General features: G+C 43.3%; 1 non-coding gene across 1 annotated transcript; it reads right to left on the bottom strand.

Annotated features, from left to right (window-relative positions):
• Nucleotides 1-24696: 24696 nt before the first annotated feature.
• Nucleotides 24697-24770, bottom strand: TRNAM-CAU (transfer RNA methionine (anticodon CAU)). The gene has a single exon. It is a non-coding gene; the product is annotated as a tRNA-Met (tRNA).
• Between the last annotated feature and the right edge of the window lie 949 nt (nt 24771-25719).

Raw genomic sequence — 25719 nt, 5'->3', positions numbered from 1 at the left:
GTGTGTATGTATGGAGGGAGCTAAGGTTTTTTAAAAAATTTGATTTTCAAATTTTCGACGTTTATTCCGGTGTTTATTCCGACAATAGCACAAATTGACATTCCAATGCCTATTCTGATGGCTATTCCGACGCCTAAGTCAACATCTGTACCGACGGCACCTGCAAAAATAAAAACCGCGGGCTTTCTCTGCACATTTATCTTGTTCTTGCACGTTTTCTCAAGCTCTCTTCTTCCCCATCTCTCATAGATCTGGTGCGAAACAAGTTGTTGGAAGTGCTAATCTTGCTTGTGGGTTAGCACATAGCACTAAGGTGAGATTTTTTTCATGTTTACTTGTAGATTTAGGGTTTAGGGTTTAACTTTGTGTTTGTGTGTGCGTTTTTGCAGGTTCTAGGACTTTTACAACAACTTTCATTGCTCAAATAGGGCGAATGTGAGTGCTCGAACCTTTAAATACATATTAAATTTATTTAAATTACTTTGTATATTAAGAAAAGAAAATTTCATGCTTTAAACTTTCAATGCTTTAAAAGAAATTATGGTTTGTGATGTGAAATTCTATTTTAAATTATGAAAGAAATTTGTTTTGAGTCATGAAAAAATCTTGTTTGGAAAATTTTTGTATTGAATTATGTCGTTTTTGAAATTATGCAGTTGATGGGGTTTATGTTTTAGGTTAAGTTTAGGTCATAAGTTAAGTTAGATTAGGTTATCTTAGGTTATCTTATACGCTAGGTTATATTAAGTTAAGCTACGTTGTTAGGTTAGGTTATACGTTAGGTTAGGTTAGGTTATCTTATACGTTAGGTTAGATTAAGTCAAACATATTCGTAGTCCGAGAACGATAACCCAAAATCGGTGCAGAATTTAGAGAAACTTTCTTTTGCAAAGTTGAAAACCATATCGATTCCGATGGCTCATACAAATAGTTTCTGCAAAATCATTTTCAATTAGGAGAAAAGTCAAAAAACAAAGAACGAAAGTTGCTTTTCAAACATGTACGCAGTCCGCTAATGATAACTCATAATCGGTGGAGAATTTGAAAAAACTTTCTTCTACAAAGTTATAGACCACATTGATTCGGGTGTCCTACGTGAACTGTTTTTCTGCAAAGTTGTAGACCACATCGATTCCGGTGCGTTCAGCGCGTAGTTTCTACAAAATTGTTTTGAATTAGTAGAAAAATAAAAAACAAAAAGCGAAGTTGCTTTTCAGGCATGTACGCAGTCTGCGAACGATAACTCAAAGTCGGTGCAGAATTTGAAAAACCTTTGTTCTGCAAAGTTGTAGACCACATCGATTCCGGTGCGTTCGGTGCGTAGTTTCTGCAAAATCGTTTTCAGTTAGCAGAAAAATCAAAAACAAAAAGTGAAAGTTGCTTTTTCAGGTATGTATGCAGTCCGCGAATGATAACTCAAAATCGGTGCAGAATTTGAAAAAACTTCCTTCTGCAAAGTTGTTGACCACATTGATTCCGGTGTCTCTTGCATGTAGTTTTTGCCAAATCATTTGTAATTAGGAGAAAAACTGAAAACAAAAACGTACTGCTCTGATACCATGTTGAGAGAGAGAGAGAGAGAGAGAGAGAGAGAGAGAGAGAGAGAGAGAGAGAGAGAGAGAGAGAGAGAGAGAGAGAGAGAGCACAGAAATAGAACCCCAAAGTGAGTAGAATACACACATGAGATGATGTATATATAGAGGGGACCTAAGTGCCATATATAGAGAAGCCATATATTGAGTAGCTTCACATATAAGCTCAACATTTGGTGCCCCCGCGGAGGAGGGCTTGTGTATGTGTTGTGAATACTCATCCTTTAGAGTAATCAAGTAGCGTGCATGAATCACAAAGATTTGTATGACTCGTTTGTTCTCATTGCAAGGCAAAAGGTGCATATCATTGTAAGCACAAAAATACAATTTCAACGAGTAATTTGTAGAATTTTGGGCCCTCTTAGGTTGGCCGAGATAAACGCTTTAGTAAATCCTTTTATTTTGTTTCTCATTAGGTACGACCTTAGTTTGGATGTCTATATTTTTGTTTTATTTTAAGCATTAGGTCATGTATATACCATTGATAATGGCCCAGGAATAGAGGTTTTCCCCTTTCATTTTAATCCACACATTAGAATAAATGCTGCAATTAGTAGAAAGATCCATTTTCAACAACGTATGGTGTTCATGTTTGGTGCCCAAAGAGTAGGAGATATTCTTGCGTCACCAAACCCTGTCATCCTGCCTCTTGTTGACTATCATAGGTCATTAGATGTGCATATTTTTATTTTGTTGTAGAATAGATTGCAATTTAGAAAACATTATTGTGTAAATATTTTCAAGAAAGAAAAACAAAAACATATTGTCACTTTGAAATTGATTCAATGGAGGCCCAACGACAAATGTACGGATATCCTCTTTTCTTTGAAGAGCCTAGAGAGGATGCAAAATTATTTTAAGCAAATTTCAAGATGTCTTGCCGTACGAAGAGGATAGTAACTGATCAAGAACGTGTAGAAATGTTTGAGGTGGTCCTTAGGAAAGATGCTAGCACTTGGTTTGACTCTTTGCCTGAGGAAGTTAAGGGGGATTACACAGAATTTTTGAACCGTTTCAAGAGATACTTCTTTGATCCCCAACACACTCAAAAACTATGGCAAGACATTGTTTTGTTGAAGATGATGAAACAGGAAACAAAAGGAAGATAGCAACTCAGAGTAGGAAGATGATGGAGAAGGAGAAGACACAGAGCTTGCGTATGAGATCTCTGTAGTCTATCTCTCTGTATTAGAATAATAGAGTATATACAAACTCAGAGCTACAAAGCTTATATGAGACCCTAAGAGATAAGGTGTCCTTTCACACCAGATGTCCAGGGGGAAAAACCCAGTGGGAGAAAAGTGCCCCTAGTGAAGCGCGTATACACACTAACACTACTACATGTCTACAAATCCCCCCTGTAGTGATAGTGTGAATCCGTACAAGGTAGTAGATCATCATGTGTATGAGAGTAAGCCCAAAGCTTTTCGGAAAGCTTCAAACTTTTCTCGTGATAACGCCTTCGTAAATAGATCTGCAATGTTATCTTGTGTAGGACAGTAAGTTAGTGTGATCTCCCCTACATGTAGCCTTTCTCTGACATAGTGGTAGTGAACTTCTATGTGCTTTGTTCTTGCATGAAATACTGGATTCCTTGCAACTGCCATAGCACTATGACTGTCAGTGAAAATGGTAGTGGGTGCCTGTTGACACTCACAAAGATCTGCCAATAACCTGCGTATCCATACACAATCAACTGTTGCCGTGAAAGTTGCCCTGTACTCAGCTTCACAAGTTGATGTAGCCAATGTGGGTTGCTTCTTTCTTAGCCAAGATATACATGAATTTCCCAAGAAAAAACAATTTCCACTTGTGGAATGTCGTGTGTCAAAATCACCAGCCCAATTTGAATCGCTGTAACCAAGAAGTTGCATAGAACTATGCTATCCATACATATCCCCCCTTGGAAAGAACATGGAAAGATTAGGGGTACCTAAAAGGTAATGAAGTATGCGCTTCACAGCCTGCCAATGATGCATACCTGGGCTGTGCATAAATCTGCTTGCTTGTGAAACCCCAAATTGAATGTCTGGACGAGTGTTGCCTGCCAAATATATCAAGCAACCAACCGCTGCTGCATAAGTATGTACATCAAAAGGTTCTCCAACATCGTGCATGCTCAACTTTGATCTAGTTTCTACGGGTGTAGAGATTGGTTTACAATTTTGCATACCAAACTTGTCCAAAATTTTATGCCAATATTTTTCCTGCAACATGTATATGCCATCCTCTGATTGCACAAACTGAATACCCAAGTAATAATGTAGCAAACCAAGATCAGACATCTCAAAGGTTTTTCTCAAAGCATCTTTAAACGCTTTAATTTCATCTGCAGTATTTCCTGTAAGAAGCATATCATCCACATAAAGTGTTAGCATAATGAGAACTCCATCTCTCTTTTTGACATACAAAGTACTTTCTGTTGGACTATTCTGAAATCCCTGGCCAATCAAATAAGTATGTATCTTCTCATACCATGCTCTTGAAGCCTGTTTGAAACCATACAAAGCTTTACGCAATCTACATACCTTTTGCTCTTGACCTTTTACAACAAAACCACTTGGTCGACTTACATAAACTTCTTCTTGCAAATCACCATTCAAAAAAGCAGTTTTGATATCCAACTGATGCACTTTCCAACCATGATGAGCAGCAATTGCAACTAGTGATCTAACTGTGGACGCACGAGAAGTAGGAGCAAAGGTTTCATCATAATCTATGCCTTTCTGTTGCGCATAGACTTTTGCCACAAGCCTTGTTTTGTACCTGTCAATATTTTTTTACCTTAAAAACCCACTTTGTACCAATAGGCTTTTTACCTGTAGGCAAGTCCACTAGATCCCATGTATGATTCTTATGAATAGAATCAATTTCTTGCTGTATAGCATCTTTCCACTGAACACACTTTAAAGCTCGTTCAAATGAATCAGGCTCATCTGCATCACAAAGAGTGCTAAAGCAAGCCAAATCTACTTGCCCTCTGCCAAAAGTAGTACCAGCACGTGTTTTTTGTGGCAACGGTGCATCCAACTTGCTATCCTGCAAAGTTTTTGGAACCCATTTAGGCAAGGTTCTTTCTTCCCTGAGAACTTCTTTCTCTTCACGCACAATTTCCTCTACATCATGAGGTGTCACATGCTGATCAAAAGATTGATCAAGATTATCAACCTGCTGTGATTCTTGATTCTCCACAAAAGAAGGAAGCAAACCTTCAAATACATCATGTGTCTGCATATGAGGTACATCAAAAGCAACCATAGGTTGGGCAGTAGTTTCTGCAAAAATTACATCACGACTTTCAAAAATCTTGTTTTTAGTAGGATTGTAAAGTCTATAACCTTTACTTCCACTAATGTACCCCACAAATATACATTTGATTGCCTTATCATCAAGCTTCCCACGTAACCGCTGAGGGATGTGAGCATAAGCTAGACAACCAAAAACACGAAGATAACTGACTGAAGGGTTTCTGTCATACCAAACTTCATATGGAGTAATGGTCTTCAAGGCACGAGTAGGACACCTGTTCAAAACATGTGCTGCACAAGCAACTGCCTCCATCCATAGCTTATGAGGCAAACTCTTAGCCTTGAGCATACATCTAGCCGTCTCCATTAAAGACCTGTTCTTCCTTTCTGCAACACCATTCTGTTGTGGTGTGTATGGCATAGTGCATTGGTGTTTAATGCCTTTCTTTCCCAAAAAATCCTTAAATGCACCTGACATGTATTCACCTCCTCGATCGGTACGAAGAGTCTGTACTTTGCAACTTGTTTCATTTTCAACCATGGCGACATAATGTTGAAAAATTGCAAACACATCTGACTCTGTGCATCTTTCCAAGAACGCAACCTTCACATACATGTCTTGGTGGCATCTCCAATAAAGACAAATCATACACCATATTATGACGTTGTAAAGTCATCAAACTGCCATAACTAACATGCCCAAATCTAGCATGCCACAACTCAGCATCCTGCATGGCCCGAGTCTTTGTTTCTGCAATACATACCTGAATCTGCTTTTCATAACGATCTAGCACAAATAATCCATTTTCCAGCGTACCTGTAGTGATAAGAGAATAACCATTCTCTCGATCTTGTACAACACATCTGTCATCCTCAAAAATGACCCGAAGACCATTTTTTGCAAGAGAGGATACAAACAACAAATTCTTCTTGATCCCTGGGACATATAAGACATCTGGCAAGCATGAATCTGAACCATTTGAAATGGTAATCAAAATCTTACCAACGCCTTTGATTGGATAAGAAGAATTATTTGCACATGTCACCTTCTTTCCTGCTGGAGCTGCATCCAATGAACAAAACAAATCCTTCCTTGAATTAATATGCCTGGATGCACCACTATCAAAGTACCAAATCATTTGTGTCTCGTCAACACTGTAAGCAGAAAAATCTGAACATATTACGAAAGCATAAGAATCCTACACAAAGTTTGCAGACTCTTCTTTAGCTGTAGAAGAATCACCAGAAGCTGAAACAACCAAACTTGACTCTTTCTTCTTTTCTTTAGCAATTCGCTTTTTACACTCACTAATGTAGTGACCAGGTTTCTTGCAGTAGTGACATTTACCTTTCTTCTTGGACTTGTCGGAATCACCTTTAGACTTCTCTGAAAACTGTCCTGCACCATACTTGGAGTGATGAGCACTCTCTTTTTTGTTTTGTACAACAAGAGCATGATCCATACCATCCACATGTAAAGATTTGTTCTTACGTGATTGATCCTCCTGCAATAGCAAAGCCACTAACTCTTCAAAATGAAGAGGCTCAGGATTAGCTCGCAAAGACAGAGTCAAAGAAGTCTCAAAAGTCAAATAAGATGGTGGTAGTGAATTGAGTGTTTTAGAAACCAAGTCCTTCTCTGGAATCACTTCATCAATGCTAAGCAATTGCTCTTTAAGATCCCTGATTTTTGTAAGATGATCGACGATATCGTCACCTTCGTCCATCTGTATTTTGTCAAGTTGTTTCTTCAAAAACTCTATTCTGGCAGCGTTTCTTCCTCCAAACATAGCTTGCAGAGTGTTCCAAGCATCCTCAGAAGTTCTGCAAGATTTGATATGTGGTGTGATTGTCCTCTTTATGGTTAAGGCAATCATAGCCATAGCTTGTGCATCTTTAGTATCCCATTTCTTTTACTCAGGAGTGACTTGTGAGGGTCCTGTACCAACAGCTGCACCACGACCAGGCGTGGTAGGTGCAATGCTACTTGGACGAACTTCATCTCCAGATACATAATCCCACAATCATTTACCAACCAAAACATTTTTGGCCATAAAAGGCCAAAGAGAATAGTTGGTACCATCCAATTTGTCTTCGGATGTAAACGCACCAAAAATCTCTTTCTCTGTAGATTAAGCCATACTGTGGATGCACACAAGAGAGCAAAAGAACCTCCAAGAGATTCACAAATCTCCTCTCCAATGCAAGCAAAACTCTACACAAAATCTCAGCACAAAGCTAAGAGAAGCTGCTTCCCAAAAGAACTGTTTACCTGAAGAAAATCTGTCAAAAAACACACCCTCTTGATCTAAATGCCTCCAAAAAGTAACTTCTGCTACGCTGCTCAGAACAAAATTCTGAGGGCTCGAACGGCTTCAAAAGGGGGGTAAAACTGCAGGTCACCTGCTAAGAATACTCCCGGAACGTTGAAGATGCTCCCACGAGCAAATTTTCCGAAAACTGCGATTGCGCGCGCGGACGCGAAAACGCAAGTAGAGACTTTGGAAATCACCTTGCTCTGATAACAATTGTTGAAGATGATGAAACAGGAAACAAAAGAAAGATAGCAACTCAGAGTAGGAAGAAGATGGAGAAGGAGAAGACACAAAGCTTGCGTATGAGATCTCTGTAGTCTATCTCTCTGTATTAGAATAATAGAGTATATACAAACTCAGAGCTACAAAGCTTATATGAGACCCTAAGAGATAGACCGTAAGAGATAAGGTGTCCTTTCACACCAGATGTCTAGAGGGAAAAACCCAGTGGGAGAAAAGTGCCCCTGGTGAAGCGCGTATACACACTAACACTACTACATGTCTACATGTTTCTCATAAGCAAAAAGATTTAGATGACTACTACTTGTACAAGCAAGAGTTTCTATGTTGGAAAGCGGGAAATGGGAAAACCATCAGCACATAAATTGAATGCCTCTCTATAGCCTAGTGATCTGACAACACCCCTATCCCCTATTTAACACACGCCTCGATACACAATCTGCAATCTACTATTGACCAAGCCCGAACCCGACCAATCCTAATTGTAAACACTCGACCACAAAGCAATCAATCTATTATCTCGACCTTTGAGACTTCATAACACCATATAATCACATATAAGCAACCCCGATGCCCTCAGACTCCTCAAGATCATTGGTCGATCAAACTCAAGCTTTCCTACCAGCTTTCATCCTCAAAGAAAATACCACAATCATATATAGAACACACACATTTTAGAATCAATGACAATAACCATGAGATGAGGCCGAAGATAAGGTCAATGTCGAGCCAAATAAGAGACCAAAGATAGGATTGGTATATGGGAGAAACTCATGTGCAACAACAGGTTTGACGCCTCACCGATCCTCGATCTCCTTACTCATGATTGATAAAAGAGAGAGAGAATTCGAGGGAGAAAATTTCCCCCTTGTTTTTCATGGCTGATAAGCTTCCTTTAGCATAGACTATCATTTCAAAATGCTCTCCCAAGAATACCCAAGGCTGCCCTTATCGAGCATGAGGACCTCAAACTCCTCTACTCCTCGCTTCTCTCACCTTCCCATGCATTTCTTCTTTTCAGCTTTGGACTATGGCTGTCTTTGAAATGCTACGCCTTCCTCTTCTACGGCATCTACAAGCTACTCCCCCATTGTGTCCTTCTTATGCACGCCTTCTTCTTTTGCTTTCGGCATGTCAACTCTCCTTGGCGTCCACCTCTGCCAATTGCATACCTTCTGTACACCCTCTACAGTAAGGCCCTCGAAGCTCTTCACAATGTACAGCTCTTGGTCCTTTTCATCGGAGTGCTCCCAAGCCTGATCCTGCTCACGACCAGCTCTCTGGTGGCCTCCTTCACTTGATACGATGGCTCTTCATTTGCAGCCATGGTCCACGACAGCCCCTCTTCTTCCTCCTTGTTCCTTGGCCCATGACATCACATCCTTGACAGGTTCCCGGCCCTCTGTAGTAGCGTCCTCAGCTACTCGTCAGCGGTCCCAACCTCTCCTGGCTTCACTCACCTGCCGGCCCCATATTTTTTGCATGCTTTAAAAACACTGCACTTAAGTGGCCCTTCACATGGCCATGCATGCCCTTGACCACAAAATAAAAGGCACCGTACCCACGGGAGAGATTCCAACCACTTCGAAGACCGCCATCAATCTTGAGTCACAAACCTGCCGCACAACCCGATTGATGAGCTAGGAGATAAGTACAGTCGAGCACATAAAAAACCTGAAACAACATACACAATATAACATTGCATCTAATGATATTCACCAATCTACATCACTTCTATGTATCTGACCAATGGAGTGGAAAGTCGTCCCTGCCCTGCTAAAAGCCACATTTGGCATACACATTCCAACCATGCTTGTTGTACCTTGCATCAAATAGCCACTGAAGCACTTTGCCATCTGCTTGCAAATATCCATGTACCAGCTTTTTAGCTCTCCTTGGGCCAACCAAGTCTGGCTTCACCCTCATTGCCCACCCCCTAGTTCAGCATTCATGCTCAACCACATTCTTATTTAGGTAAAATAGGACTATATAGAGAGAATTATATAACATAGCTACATAGGTTGCATAAGAAAAATGATGATATAGTGGCTATATAGATAGGATAGATATAGAGAGAAAGTTGTCTACTATTGCATCACCCTCCAGGGTCAAATAGAAAGCTCGAAGCTTCCCCAAGCATGATGTATAGTCCACTTGGATCAAACGTAAAGCATTGGCTGTGGCCATCCACTTGTAAAGCATGTATATCCAAGCCTTCCTTTGCACTTGTAGGCCAATAGACAGGCCACCCTTCCAGCTCTTTATAGCACGGAGCTTCGTCACCCTGCATCCACAAGCCTTCGTGCCAACTATAAGAGTACTTTCGACCACTTGAAGCATTGGTACCATAAGCAGCTATCATGTCACCTGCTAGAGAACTCTCCATATCATCACCTTTATCATATGAGCATTGAAACCTGCATGGTACCCCTTGCAAAGCAACCCGAAACAACATAGATATCAATAGCATAGCATAAAGTAGCCAAACCTTGCCATATGTCTCCACTTGCTGCATAGCCAAGTAAACTTGTTCCCTTTGCAAACCTGTATCCAAATCCTCTAAAATTGGCTCTAAACGCAGTTCTTCATACTTAAAAGCCTGACCTGCTAGAGCTTCAACCTGTTCTTCCAATACCTCATCACCTGCATGGCTAGTGGCACCTTCCTCTCTGCATGGAACCTCTCCCTTATAGGTTGTACCTGTATCAGTTTCCATAGAGTCATCTATCGGAGCTAGCTCTCCACGGCTTCACACAAACTCTGAAACTTCAAAGTACACCTCGACATGCCCATCAAGGCAAGTTTTCCCCACCCCCTGCATAGATAAATCAACTTGATCTACTAGAGCTTCTGTTCCTAGCTCCTGCAAGTCATCCTCAAAAACCTACTCTTCAATTAGTTCGGGTGCACAATCAAACCATACCTCTTCCTCCAATAGGGACTCACCATCACAAGACACTCGATAGGATCGCTTGACTGGCAAATTCACACAAGGTGTAACACTATACTTCTCTTCGACCTTTAGCTGGGTGGTAGGAAACTCGCATACATCTTGCTCCACTTCATCTACATGAAAAACATCATAACTTTCATACCTAGAAGAGATGGATTTTGTCTCCCATATGCTATCTGTGTCCAAACTGCTGCTGGAGCTATGAGAACTGTCGGACTCCTCTTCTGATCTTGCCGATTCTTGCACCTTTGCTGTCAGCCTCGTTGCTGGCTCTAGAACTGACACCTCTTCTTTAAGATCTTCTATCACCTCGTCCTCTTGAGGAAGCAAACTAGGTGGCACTCTGAATATGCCCCTCTGTATCTTTTAAGACCTGATTGGCACTTCTTCTACCTTTTCTTGCCTGGCATCATCTTCATGTGCTTTGATCACATTCGTATTAATAAAAGAAAGGGATTTTACCTCTTGATGCTCATCAATCTGTTTGGGCCTAGGTCCACTAGCTGCCATGATGGGAGACTGTAGCAATCCTGCCTCCATCTTCTTCTTCATCTTTTGACTCTTATCGGGTGACTCTGACGGCTTCATCAAAGGTCCTTGGATCTTCATAGTCCACTCTCTCACGAACATAGGGATGCAAGCAAGATAGAAACCTTTCCCGCTTAAAATATCCCGCATTTGTTGCTTGGGTAGCAGCCGCAAAATCCCCCCAATAAGCTTCAAATTTATCAACAAAAGCATCAAAATTTGCACCTACGTCCTGCTGCAAACCTTTGATCTTTGCATCTGCCTTTGAAGCCGACACCACCTTTAGATACCTTTGTAGGAATTTCTCTCGAAATCCGATCCAATTCTGCTAATTGTGCACATCGTCTAAGCCATTGAACCAAACTTTTGCTTTACCTTGCAGCACCAAAGGTAGAGTTTGGAGATTTGCTTCATCACCTGGCATCCGCAATACTGTCAGCATAAATAGCTCAAAATCGGCTATCTAGCCGTCTGCATCATCATATCCTTTGAACACCGGACCAAATTCCTCCTTCATCTTGACTCACGAACACTTTGTTAGGAAGCAATCAGTGGTTCCTCAGTGGGGGCACCACAAGATGGAAAGGGGGAAATGGAAAAACCACCAGCACACAAATTGAATGCCTCTCTACAGCCCACTGATTTGACAGCACCCCTATCCCCTATTTAACACACACCTTCATACACAATCTGCAATCTACTATTGACCAAGCCCGAACCCGACCAACCCTAACTGTAAACACCCGACCACAAAGCAAGCAATCTATTATCTAGACCTTTGAGACTTCATAACACCATATAATCAAAAGCTAGCGTAATTAGGCCTGATAACACACAGCTAGGAATGTATATTTACATAAAATAAATTTTTTTTGAAAAAAACCCTTTATACTTAGATCCTTTATTTGATGGATAATATTTACATGTAAAGAGGATCGTACTATTGTAAATTCTTTTTATTGTCTCCTAGCCCAATGAGTCGCTCAATGATTTAATAATTTTTTTTTGATAAAAGCCTTAAATGCACACACGCTATTTACAATGAAAAAGCAAGCCTAGGCATTGTGCTATGGTCTTTTTGTGGGGTGAAGTGTCTTCTTAAAAGATTTTATGAGAGCCGAAAAAATGGCTATCAATGGGAGCCTGGCCAAGGAGAGACCAAAAAATTGGTATAAAATGGGAGTTTTTTTACAATCCTCTCATGGGAAAGGGGGTCCTTGGAGACGATTCACGGGCAGGTGCCACATGCACGGGAAAGCTCCCACATACACTGACTAAAGCTTGGATATCATGGTATAAGAGCCAAAGTGGGACTTCAGTGAGGAGTGTATGAGGGGAGTGGGAGCTCCTTGGCGTGCAGCGATGGCGGCTCGTAGAGGGTGCTGTGTGTGGTGGTGCGTATCCGAGTGGCGGCGCCGAGGTTGTTTTGGCCAACGGCTCTAAGCGAGCACTGGTGGTGCAAATTGAGATGGTCGATGGTGGCGATCACATACACCAATGATGTGGCAGTTCATAAGGGCTTGTGTCCGCCCGTTGGGGCCAATATTTTGAAGGCAAAAGGGGAGGGCATTAGCGATGTTGCTAATGCCTCCCTAACATGAGATAGAGGGCAGTCCTACGAGAGAAGAGAGAGAGAGGAAGAATGTGGACGGGTAGAGAAGCCGGGAAAGGGAGAGCTCCCATGTGAAATGAAGAGAGAGAGAGAGAGAGAGAGAGAGAGAGAGAGAGACCTAGGTGGATGCCATGTGTACAAGGGGTGGTCGGGCCCATTTTAAGGCCAAGAAATCAAGGGCAAAGGCAAGGAGGAAGGCCGGGTCCAAGAGATGGAAAAGAGGGTGTTAGAGAAGAGGTGTCCGAGCAAAGAGAAGGAGAAAGAAGACAACTCACAAGGTCAAGGGGAAAGTCAAAAGAGCAGTGCAAGATAGGCCTTCTAAAGGGTTAGAAAACAAAGGAGAAAGGAAAAAATAAAAAAATGCCTTAGGGCAATAGCGACATTGCTAATACCCCCCCCCCCCCCCCAAGTGCAAAGAAAGAGAAAGAGGGCAAATGAAAACAAAGTGGCTTTCCCTTACAAAAGATGCCCAATTGGGATGCCAGATGGGCCAATTAAGGTGTAGATTCTAAAGTTGAAAACCCCCACAATAAAGGTCATTTTTTAAATCAAATAAGGGTCCTTTTTTGTGCCATTTGAAGCCTGCAAAGTGGAGCTCTCTCACAGACAAATTCTTGTGTACTTTTTCCTTGAAAATGGGACTGGTGATGGTCGTGCAAGCCTTTGCACATGCCTTTTGAAGTGTAATCAAGTTGCTGTTGCCCCGTTTTGCTATCGTTTCCCCTTCCTCCCTTGTCTTTCTCCTGCTTTCATGTTTCCCCTCGGTGCCGGCAGTGTGGATGTGTGTGCCCTCCGGACCGACGGTGTTTTGTGTGAGAGAGTGAGATTGAGAGATGGTGTGCGTGTAAATGGGTGGAGATAGAGTGTGGCAGTAGGTGTGCATTGTTTGGTGAATTTGTGGAGTGCGTGAACAATGGAAAAAGGGTAGGTGGTGGTTTGCTAGTGTAAAGAGTGTTTTCAAAGGTGTTTTCTGAGAGGATAGGGGTGCCATGGATACCCTGAGCTATAGAGAGGCCCTTGTGTCTATGTGGGGTGTGTTCCACAATTCCCCCTCTCCATCTTTTGATGCCTCCACTGAGGATCGCACTGATTGTTCCCAGTTGATCGAAAAGAAGCGCTTTTTCACGTTGGAATTCATGGTGGCAAGAAGCTATGGACCGATTTTCACAGGCAAAGAAGGCCTTGATGAGTGGATGTCGGATTTTGAGCTGTATATTCTATCATTGTGTATGCCAAACAAGGATAGCCAGATGTAGACATTTCCTTTGGTGATTCGTGGAAAAGCTAAATTTTGGTATGAAGCTTTGGAAGGAGAGCCAAGACAAGCGTGGCCGATACGGGCAAGGTTTCTTCATGACTTTCGCAAGAAGGAGGCGTCCCTAGTCGAGATGCATGCAGGGCTGAAGGCCGCTGCCAGGTAGGTTCTACAATTGTGGAGAGGAGGGGCACTATGCACCTGATTGTCCTCAACCACAGAGAGAGAGAGGAGGCATCTACCCGCTGTTTGGTAGAGGTCAAGGTCAAGGCCAGTTCAATGGTCAAAGAGAACAAGCGGTGGAGAATCCTATGCAGCCAGCTCTGCTAAGTGGAGGCAGAGTCCCAAGAGTGAATATTATCGGTGTGGATAAGCAGGATGTGAAAGTTTTGGCCAATAAGAGGGAAGAGCTAACAGGGAGACAAAAACATAGCATGAAACCAGAGGCCAGAGCTGGCAAGGGTAAAGAGAAGGTTAGCAAAAGAAGGAGACGCTGCAAAATCAAGCATGCGGATTTCCAATTAGGGCGTGGCTATCTCGACTAAAGTCTGGTAAGTGATGTTCAAAACCAGAAAGCAAGCATTGCTTTTGGTTAGTTGTTAGCTTTAAATCTAAAGTTGAGAAGGTAGTGGTGCACAAGTATTAGCACCAGGCTGCCGAGAGCTAAGGGGAATGTGCAAGTGGTGCAAAACATGGCTTTGAGGATAGGTAACCCGACTGATGTTCTTCCAGTGGTGGATGCAATTATAGAGAAGAGGATGTAGGTGCAGGCTTACATAGACGGTAGAGCATAGGTTTGTATCATGACAGAAGCAGCCATGAAAGAGATGGGAGTTAAGACGATAGCCAAGTCGAATGTGCGTATGAGGATGGCCAACCATACTAAAGCCAAGCGTCTGGGTGTGGCTCAGGATGTAATGGTCAAGGTGGTGGGCATAGAGTGCCTGATAGACTTTTTTGTGATGAAGGCAGTAGATAATTCTTATCCAATCATTTTGGTTATGCCATGGCTTTTGGCAATAGGTCCTAAGTAGGATTGGGAGAGCAAAGTGTTCACCTTGTCTGATAGGGAAAAGGCATGACAGATTGTGCTGGATTTGAAGACCAAACAGAGCAGTTCTCATCCTATGGCAGTTAAAGATGAGGCGACATGACGAGCTACGAGTACAAGACAGAGACGGGCTATGGTGAAGGTTACACTAGCACAGAGGAAGAGGAGAGGGAGGATGACATGCTGAAGATAGATGCAAACTTGTTTGGAGTCACCATAGATGACTCCCCTCCTAAAGAAAAAGGTATGCAACCTCAAGCTCATGGTTTAACCATAGAGGAGGTTTCGAGCATGTTAAGTGAAGATTTAACCAAGGGTGAGAAGGAGGGCTATGTTTAGCTGTGTGAGTCCTATATAAACCTGTTTGTGGTGGAATACAAACATCTGCACGGTGCAAAAGGGATAGAGCACAAGATTGTTCTCAAGGAGGGACATAGGCCTAAAGCACAGAAGCTGAGAAGACTAGGGGAAATCCAACAGGAGGCCCTTTGGTAGGAGATCAATAAGTTGTTGGATGCAGGCATCATATACCCTATAAAAGAGTCAGAGTGGGTCTCACCAGAGATCAATAAGTTGTTGGATGTAGGCATCATATACCCTATAAAAGAGTTAGAGTGGGTCTCACAGAAGCTGAGAAGACTAGGGGAAATCCAACAGGAGGCCCTTTGGTAGGAGATCAATAAGTTGTTGGATGCAGGCATCATATACCCTATAAAAGAGTCAGAGTGGATCTCACTAGTGGTTATAAACCCAATAAGAATAGGAAATGGAGAGTGCACATCGACTACAAGCCACTGAAGGCAGCAACCAAGAAAAATCACTATCCATTGTCGTTTCAAGACAAAATCCTAAACTAGGTGGCTGGGCATGAGAGATACTCGATTATGATGGCTTTTTGGGGTATTTTCAGATAGGGATTGCACTTGAAGACCAGTTGAAGACCACATTCATATCTCCATGGTGTTGTTTCACTTACCGCAGGATGCCATTTAGATTGGTGAATGCATATGCCACCTTCTAGGATTGGATGAACAGGGTATTTGGTCCGTAAAATTCATGTAAAATTTCCCTTGACTCCAAAATGTCTGAAAACATTATGAAAAATACTTCAGCTCACGAGCTACATTTTCTCTTTTGGACCTATGCTCAGATTCATATCAAAAGAGGGTGGAAAAATTTGAGCACAAAGCTGTCCCTGGAGCACCTTATAAGGCTTCAAGTGGGCCACTATTTGATTCTTTTTCCTTTGTAGCTTTGAAGTGAGCCTCCCATACATCAACCATGACCTAATTTTGCCAAGGATCTTGCACACATTATGGAATAGGATAAGTATGAAATAAGATATATATTTGTGGGTCAAGAAAGGTTAGCTAGTCATGGATCTTATGAAGAAATGGACACGTGGGATGCATGGTGGAAACTAAAAATATATATGTGAAAAAATAAAAGGAGGAAAATCATGAGGGAAGGGACCCTCAATTATTCTCTAGTTTGAGTGATTTATGGAATTTATTTGAAGATGAAACCTATGTACTTGTGAATATTTATTTGGGAGGAATGGAAGAATATGACGGAGTCAATAAGGTGATCGATGAATTTTTACGATGAAGTCACACAGTTTTTTCAAGGCTTGTGTGAGTAGAGCTTAAGGGGTAGAATGATAGTAAAACATGTATAATAAATGACACGCAGCGAAAGCTAGCGTAATTAGGCCTGATAACACACACCTAGGAATGTATATTTACATAATTTTTTTTTTTTGGAAAAAAAACCTTTATACTTAGGTCCTTTATTTGATGGATAATATTTACATGTAAAGAGGACCGTAATCTTGTAAATTCATTTTTTTGTCTCCTAGCCCAATGAGTCGCTCAATGATTTAATAAAAAAATGTGATAAAAGCCTTAATTGCACACACGCTATTTACAATGAAAAAGCAAGCCTAGTCATTTTGCTACGGTGTTTTTGTGGGGTGAAGTGTCTTCTTCAAAGATTTTATGAGAGCCGAAAAATGGATATCAATGGGAGCCCGGCCAAGGAGGGACCAAAAAACTGGTATCAAATGGGAGTTTGTTTACAATCCTCTCATGGGAAAGGGGGTCCTTGGAGACGATTCACGGGCAGGTGCCACATGCACGGGAAAGCTCCCACATACACTAACTAAAGCTTGGATATTATGGTATAAGAGCCAAAGTGGGACTTCAGTGAGGAGTGTATGAGGGGAGTGGGAGCTCTTGGCATGCAGCGATGGCGGCTTGTGGAGGGTGCTGTGTGTGGTGGTGCGTGTCCGAGTGGCGGCGCCGAGGTTGTTTTGGCCAACGGCTCTGAGCGAGCACTGGTGGTGCAAATTGAGATGGTTGATTGTGGCGCTCATAGACACCAATGACGTGGCAGTTCATAAGGGCTTGTGTCCGCCCGTTGGGGCCAATCTTTTGAAGGCAAAAGGGGAGGGCATTAGCGATGTTGCTAATGCCTCCCTAACATGAGATAGAGGGCAGTCCTACGAGAGAAGAGAGAGAGAGGAAGAATGTGGACGGGTAGAGAAGCCGGGAAAGGGAGAGCTCCCATGTGAAATGAAGAGAGAGAGAGAGAGAGAGAGAGAGAGAGAGAGAGAGAGAGAGAGAGAGAGAGAGAGAGAGAGAGAGAGAGAGAGAGAGAGACCTAGGTGGATGCCATGTGTACAAGGGGTGGTCGGGCCCATTTTAAGGCCAAGAAATCAAGGGCAAAGGCAAGGAGGAAGGCCGGGTCCAAGAGATGGAAAAGAGGGTGTTAGAGAAGAGGTGTCCGAGCAAAGAGAAGGAGAAAGAAGACAACTCACAAGGTCAAGGGGAAAGTCAAAAGAGCACTGCAAGATAGGCCTTCTAAAGGGTAAAAAAATAAAGGAGAAAGGAAAAAATAAGAAAATGCCTTAGGACAATAGCGACATTGCTAATACCCCCCCCCAAAAGTGCAAAGAAAGAGAAAGAGGGCAAATGAAAGTGTGCGTGTGTATGGGTTGAGACAGAGTGTGGTAGTAGGTGTGCATTGTTTGGTGAATTTGTGGAGTGCGTGAATAGTGGAAAAAGGGTAGGTGGTGGTTTGCTAGTGTAAAGAGTGTTTTCAAAGGTGTTTTCTGATAGGATAGGGGTGCCATGGATACCCTGAGCTATAGAGAGGCCCTTGTGTCTGTGTCGGGTGTGTTCCACCATTCTCCCTCTCCATCTTTTGATGCCTCCACTGAGGATCGCACTGATTGCTCCCAGTTGATCGAAAAGAAGCGGTTTTTCACATTGGAATTCATGGTGGCAAGAAGCTATGGACCGATTTTCACAGGCAAAGAAGGCCTTGATGAGTGGATGTCGGATTTTGAGCTTTATATTCTATCATTGTGTATGCCAAACGAGGATAGCCAGATGCAGACATTTCCTTTGGTGATGCATGGAAAAGCTAAAGTTTGGTTTGAAGCTTTGGAAGGCGAGCCAAGACAAGCGTGGCCGGTACGGGCAAGGTTTCTTCATGACTTTCGCAAGAAGGAGGCGTCTCCAGTCGAGATGCATGCAGGGCTGAAGGCTGCTTCCAGGTAGGTGCTACAATTGTGGAGAGGAGGGGCACGCACCTGATTGTCCTCAACCACAGAGAGAGAGAGAGGAGGCATCTACCCGCTGTTTGGTAGAGGTCAAGGTCAAGGCCAGTTCAATGGTCCAAGAGAACAAGTGGTGGAGAATCCTATGCAGCCAGCTCCGCTAAGTGGAGGTAGAGTCCCAAGAGTGAATATTGTCGGTGTGGATAAGCAGGATGTGAAAGTTTTGGCCAATAAGAGGGAAGAGCTAACAGGGAGACAAAAACATAGCATGAAACCAGAGGCCAGAGCTGGCAAGGGTAAAGAGAAGGTTAGCAAAAGAAGGAGACGCTGCAAAATCAAGCAAGCGGATTTCCAATTAGGGCGTGTCTATCTCGACTACAATCTGGTAAGTGATGTTCAAAACCAGAAAGCAAGCATTGCTTTTGGTTAGTTGTTAGCTTTAAATCTAAAGTTGAGAAGGTAGTGGTGCACAAGTATTAGCACCAGGCTGCCGAGAGCTAAGGGGAATGTGCAAGTGGTGCAAAACATGGCTTTGAGGGTAGGTAACCCGACTGATGTTCTTCCAGTGGTGGATGCAATTATAGAGAAGAGGATGTAGGTGCAGGCTTACATAGACGGTGGAGCGTAGGTTTGTATCATGACAGAAGCAGCCATGAAAGAGATGGGAGTTAAGACGATAGCCAAGTCGAATGTGCGTATGAGGATGGCCAACCATACTAAAGCCAAGCGTCTGGGTGTGGCTCAGGATGTAATGGTCAAGGTGGTGGGCATAGAGTGCCTGATAGACTTTTTTGTGATGAAGGCAGGAGATAATTCTTATCCAATCATTTTGGTTATGCCATGGCTTTTGGCAATAGGTGCTAAGTAGGATTGGGAGAGCAAAGTGTTCACCTTGCCTGATAGGGATAAGGCAAGACAGATTGTGATGGTTTTAAAGACCAAGGAGAGCAGTTCTCATCCTATTGCAGTTAAAGATGAGGGCGACATGACGAGCTATGAGTACAAGACAGAGACGGGCTATGATGAAGGCTACACTAGCACAAAGGAAGAGGAGAGCGAGGATGACATGCTGAAGATAGATGCAGACTTGTTCAGAGTCACCATAGATGACTCCCCTCCTAAAGAAAAAGGTATGCAACCTCAAGCTCATGGTTTAACCATAGAGGAGGTTTGGAGCATGTTAAGTGAAGCTTTGACCAACGGTGAGAAGGAGGGCTATGTTTAGCTGTGTGAGTCCTATACAAAACTGTTTGTGGTGGAATACAAACATTTTCACGGTGCAAAAGGGTTAGAGCACAAGATTTTTCTCAAGGAGGGACATAGGCCTAAAGCACAGAAGCTGAGAAGACTAAGGGAAATCCAACAGGAGGCCCTTTGGTAGGAGATCAATAAGTTGTTGGATGCAGGAATCATGTACCCTGTAAAAGAGTTAGAGTGGGTCTCACCAGTGGTTATAAACCCTAAGAAGAATAGGAAATGGAGAGTGCACATCGACTACAAGCCACTGAATGGGGAAACCAAGAAAAATCACTATCCATTGTCGTTTCAAGACAAAATCCTAAACCAGGTGGCTGGGCATGAGAGATACTCGATTATGGATGGCTTTTTGAGGTATTTTCAGATAGGGATTGCACTTGAAGACCAGTTGAAGACCACATTCATATCTCCATGGGGTTGTTTCACTTACCGGAGGATGCCATTTGGATTGGTGAATGCATATGCCACCTTCTAGGATTGGATGAACAGGGTATTTGGTCCGTACTTTGGCCGCTTTATCAGTGTCTTATTGGATGATATAGCCTGCTACACTTCAAGATTAGAGCACCTATCAAAGTTGCAGCTATGCTTTCAAAGGCTTGATGAAGAAGGAGGTCAGCTAAACCCCAAGAAGTGCAACTTAGTGCAGCCTCAAGCGCAGTTGTTGGGTCATGTGGTGTCGCAAAATGGTATGAAGGCTGATCCCGAGAAGGTGAAGGTTTTGGTGTTGATGGAGCCGCCATCAGATGCCCAAGTTTTGTCTTTGTTTGTTCATAAGTTAAAATATCTTTCGTGCTTCTTTTGGATGTTATCGCAATACATACATCCTCTTCAAAAGAGAGCTCAACAGGTGCACGGTTACAAGTGGAATGGGGAAGCTCATGAAGCTTTTCATAGGGTCAAGGAAATTTTGGGCCAGTTGCCAGTGGTGTGTCCTCCCAAACAAGAGGACGACTTCTATGTGTCTATGACAGTGGGCACAATTGCTATTGGATCAGTTCTACTGCAAAAGGTAGGAAGGAGCTACAAGCCGATATACTTTGAGAGCAGGGTGATTATCCCAGGAGAGGCTACCTACACTGAGGAAGAGCACTGGGTGATGGCTTTAGTCTTTTCTTGCAGGAAGTCAAGGTGCATTTCATTGTGTGCAAGTTTTTTCTATTGATAGCTAACAGTCTATTGCCAGAGATAGTGCTACATTTAAAGCCAAGATTGAGGATTATGAAGTGGGTGTTGGAGCTACAATAGTTTGAGTTCAAGTTCAAGGTAGATCACATAAGTCGGTCTCACTTGGCGGACATTCTTGTCAGCAAGGCCGTCGATTTGCTAGCCTATCCAAGGGTGGTGCAAGATGAAGCCAAAGAGGAGCCTGATTTGAAGGATGCTTTTACAATGTGGTTCAATGGAGTGTATCTAAGGGTAGTACAGAAGGCAAGAGGAGGTGTGGTGATACACGACCCACATGACAAAGCTATATGTTCAAAGGTGTTGAGGCGATCCGGGGCGAGAAACAAGAGAGGCAACCTCTAAACACCTCTCAAGGCTCCCGTCATTAGGAAAAATATGGACTCTCCATGGGCCTTGTAAGAATCCCTAATTTTAAGGAAGTATGTTGTGATTAAGGGAAACAAAGGAAATGATGGGGGCTATTTTGGTAGGTCATTTTCTATCCTTCAAGCCTAGAAAAGATGGGGTAAGAAGTGACTAAGAGGCTACCTTCTCTCTCTAGCTTTTCAACATCTCCTAGAGAAAAGGGGGTGTCATAAAGAGGGAGAGGGACCCTTGTACAAAAAGAGAACCCCACCTTTCATGTTTTTTTAAAAACGCGGCAAAAAATAAACCCTAAAAATTTGAAATTTATTGAAATTTTCAAAAGTAGTCATTTCCCCCCCAAAAGTGACCCCAAACCTATTCTAATATCAAAACATCATTTTTTGCCTCCAAAATCCCTTTCTCTCTCTCCATGTCTCCTCTTTGTCTCTCTCACTCCCCTTCCTCTAAGTAGCCATGCCCACCATAGCTAGGACCTACTGCATCTCCCTCTTCATCTAAATGCTAAATCCTCCTTCTCACTCTTACAGAATTTTGCATCTCCCTCTCCATCTACCCGCTAAACCCTCCCTCTCTTTCTCACACACTCCTGGATATGCCTCTTCATCTACCTGCTAAACCCTTCGTCTCACTGTCACATTCCTCTCTCCTCTCTTCTTTCTATCCATGTACCCTCTTCCATTGTTCACTGTCCTCCCTCAAAAATACCAAGTCTACCGTAAGCCAAGATCTACAGCAACATTTGAGGCAACATTTGAAGAATTTAGATTTGTACTCTATACATGCTGAACATGTATCCATAATGCCCAAAGCTATCAACACAGCTTTTACTTTGTAATCTCAATCATGTTTGAGGTGGTCTACAATGGACATGGTTTTGTAACAGCAAGCGCTATGGCTTTAATATATGAAATCTTTGATCTTGCAAATTATTTTCCATGTAGAAATTTCTTTAAATATTTGATTCTTGCTGAGGGGTTTGATGCTTATACAAGTGTGTCACATGAATACGGTAAATTCTTGGTGAATTCTAGGGGTTCATAACTAATATAGAAAGTGTTGAACCAATGTTGAGAATTATGCTAGTGGGGAGGATTACCCATCACTCATAAGCCTGCATCAAGATGGGCCATGTAATTGCATCATGGTAGCATTTTTGAGGATGCAAAACTATATCAACCAATGCTTCAAAGGTAGGGGCTAGTTGGTTAGTTTAGGAGAGGAGGCAAGGGTGCCTATTCATGCATTGGATGGAAAAGAGGCATGGGATGGGTTTAGAAAACCTTTATTATCTCTCTCTCCCCCCCCCCCCCCCCCCCCCCCCCTCCCCCCCCCCAATATCTCTTTGCTTACAGATAGCTAGCCATGTATGATCAATTATTTTTTGCATAAACTTATAGAGTAGTGTTTTGTACTAATAGAATATTGGCTCCTTTATGGGTAGCTTCTTTAAGAATCAATTATCTCTCTCTGTATCTCTCCTTTGTGGATGTTATGGCCATTTGCTTCAGCTCTGTTTCACTAGTAGGCCTTTGTGAGACTAAAAAGTGTCTTGTACAACCAAGCAAAGCACCCCCTTTTTCTTTTGAGACCAAAACTAGAGCATACACACTATGGGGCACTATCCTGAAAATCAAAGGGGGGCTTGCAACGCGCCATGGTATGAGATAACTATTATTGCATGGTTGAGTGAAGTTTGAACATCCTGTAGGACCATGTCAACCATGCCAAAGCAAGCTGGCACAAATAGAAGGCAAGGCAAGGGAAGCATAGTCCTTGGGAGGCCCAAAGAAAGCCTGCCACAAGGGAGCGCATTTGGGCCTTCCATAGACCTATGGAAGGCCCAAATGCGCTCCCTTGTGGCAGGCTTTCTTTGGGCCTCCCAAGGCCTATGCACCCCCTGCCTTGCCTCCTACTCTTTGTGCTTGCTTAGTTTTGGGCATGGTGGCCCAAAGAAAGCCTTGGGAGGCCCAAAGAAAGCCTGCCACAAGGATGCATAGTCCTTGGGAGGCCCAAAGAAAGCCTGCCACAAGGGAGCGCATTTGGGCCTTCCATAGACCTATGGAAGGCCCAAATGCGCTCCCTTGTGGCAGGCTTTCTTTGGGCCTCCCAAGGCCTATGCACCCCCTGCCTTGCCTCCTACTCTTTGTGCTTGCTTAGTTTTGGGCATGGTGGCCCAAAGAAAGCCTTGGGAGGCCCAAAGAACGCCTGCCACAAGGATGCATAGGCCTTGGGAGGCCCAAAGAAAGCCTGCCACAAGGGAGCGCATTTGGGCCTTCCATAGACCTATGGAAGGCCCAAATGCGCTCCCTTGTGGCAGGCTTTCTTTGGGCATCCCAAGGCCTATGCACCCCCTGCCTTGCCTCCTACTCTTTGTGCTTGCTTAGTTTTGGGCATGGTGGCCCAAAGAAAGCCTTGGGAGGCCCAAAGAAAGCGTGCCACAAGGGTGCATAGGCCTTGGGAGGCCCAAAGAAAGCTTGCCACAAGGGAGCGCATTTGGGCATTCCATAGGTCTATGGAATGCCCAAATGCGCTCCCTTGTGGCAGGCTTTCTTTGGGCCTCCCAAGGCCTATGCACCCCCTGCCTTGCCTCCTACTCTTTGTGCTTGCTTAGTTTTGGGCATGGTGGCCCAAAGAAAGCCTTGGGAGGCCCAAAGAAAGCCTGCCACAAGGGAGCGCATTTGGGCCTTCCAGAGACCTATGGAAGGCCCAAATGCGCTCCCTTGTGGCAGGCTTTCTTTGGGCCTCCCAAGGCCTATGCACCCCTTGCCTTGCCTCCTACTCTTTGTGCTTGCTTAGTTTTGGGCATGGTGGCCCAAAGAAAGCCTCGGGAGGCCCAAAGAAAGCCTGCCACAAGGATGCATAGTCCTTGGGAGGCCCAAAGAAAGCCTGCCACAAGGGAGCGCATTTGGGCCTTCCATAGACCAATGGGATTAGATACCCCAATAGTCCTAGCCGTAAACGATGGATATTAATCGCTGCGCGTATCGACCCGTTCAGTGATGTAGCTAACGCGTTAAATATCCCGCCTGGGGAGTACGCTCGCAAGAATGAAACTCAAAGGAATTGACGGGGGCCCGCACAAGCGGTGGAGCATGTGGTTTAATTCGATGCAACGCGAAGAACCTTACCATGGCTTGACATGCTGCGAATCCTCTTGAAAGAGGGGAGCGCCTTCGGGAACGCAGACACAGGATCTTTTTTCCTAGCCAATGGTACTGGATATCTAAATTTTGGATAACTACTCTCTCTATTAGCATCTTACATGACTATTTTAGCCCTTTGTCGGATTTGAACCGACGGCTTACGCCTTACCATGGCATTACTCTACCGCTGAGTTAAAGGGGCCTATGTACTGTGAATAAATCTAGACTGGCGATAAAAATGGGGTAGAATCCCAATTTTTATTTCCTCGATTGAACTAATTAAGCTGCATCCATGGGGAAGTCAGTAGAACGGAAAGGAAAAACTGATTCTCTTTAATCCCCGGTAGGAACTTCCGGTAAATTGGAAAAAGAATTCACAATTGACTTTGCGGAGACGGGATTTGAACCCGTGACCTCGAGGTTATGAGCCTCACGAGCTACCAAGCTGCTCCACCCCGCGTAGTTAATGCCTCTAACGTAAGTATTATACATCTCTTAAAGAATTACATTGGACATAAATAATGCATAAACAAAAATGATGAAGATGAGTAAATTGCAGTATTTTATCTATCCATCCTATCTTATCTATTTATCGATAGATAAATAGATAAGATTTCAATTCTCTAAACAAGCAGTAGATAAGGCGGGGGGGGGGGGGGGGGTAAGTAGTTTTTCTACCAACTCGATTTCAACACTCCAGGCAAGACACAGGTGTGTGCCATCTCGCGGGGTACGTGTCTGGAAAAACCAAAATCTCGATAATTGGATCTTGGTCGTCCGGTTAGGGAGCACCGGTTACGGAGACGAACGCGTGCACTGTTGCGTGGTAGAGATTGCAATTTTTTGGAAATAATTAGTTTATCCTGGATCCGCAAACTATTCTTAATCTCTCGTCTCAAAAATTGGCAAAGAAGATTATATTTTTTCACCAATTTTTTCTTACTATTCTGCTTTTCAATAAGAGTTTTTTTTGCCATAATTGGTAGGTAGGTGAGCAGAGTTGTATTATTACTACGAAACAAGTAGGCAATCGGTGTGCCGAGTAGAAAGGATAGTGAGGGTAAATCTGACGCGGGAACAAGCAATTTTGTAGTTGAACAAAGATGAAGACTAGCCAAATTTACCTGATGTAGATGCTATCAAGAAAGCTGCGTAGGTAAATATATAACCCACGGAGAAGTGCGCTAATCCAACCAGTCGCGCTTGAACGATAGAAAGGGCAACCGGTTTATCTTTCCACCGTATCATATTTGCAAGAGGCGTTCTTTCATGAGCCCAAGCTAAAGTTTCGATGAGTTCTTGCCAGTAACCGCGCCACGAAATCAAAAACATAAACCCGGTAGCCCACACGAGATGCCCAAACAAAAACATCCATGCCCACACAAATAAGCTGTTCATACCAAAGGGGT

The sequence above is a fragment of the Adiantum capillus-veneris genome, chromosome 9 (assembly GCF_014529385.1).
Source record: "Adiantum capillus-veneris isolate H3 chromosome 9, ASM1452938v2, whole genome shotgun sequence".
NCBI lineage: Eukaryota > Viridiplantae > Streptophyta > Polypodiopsida > Polypodiales > Pteridaceae > Adiantum > Adiantum capillus-veneris.
This window is presented reverse-complemented; position numbering and strand designations above follow the sequence as displayed.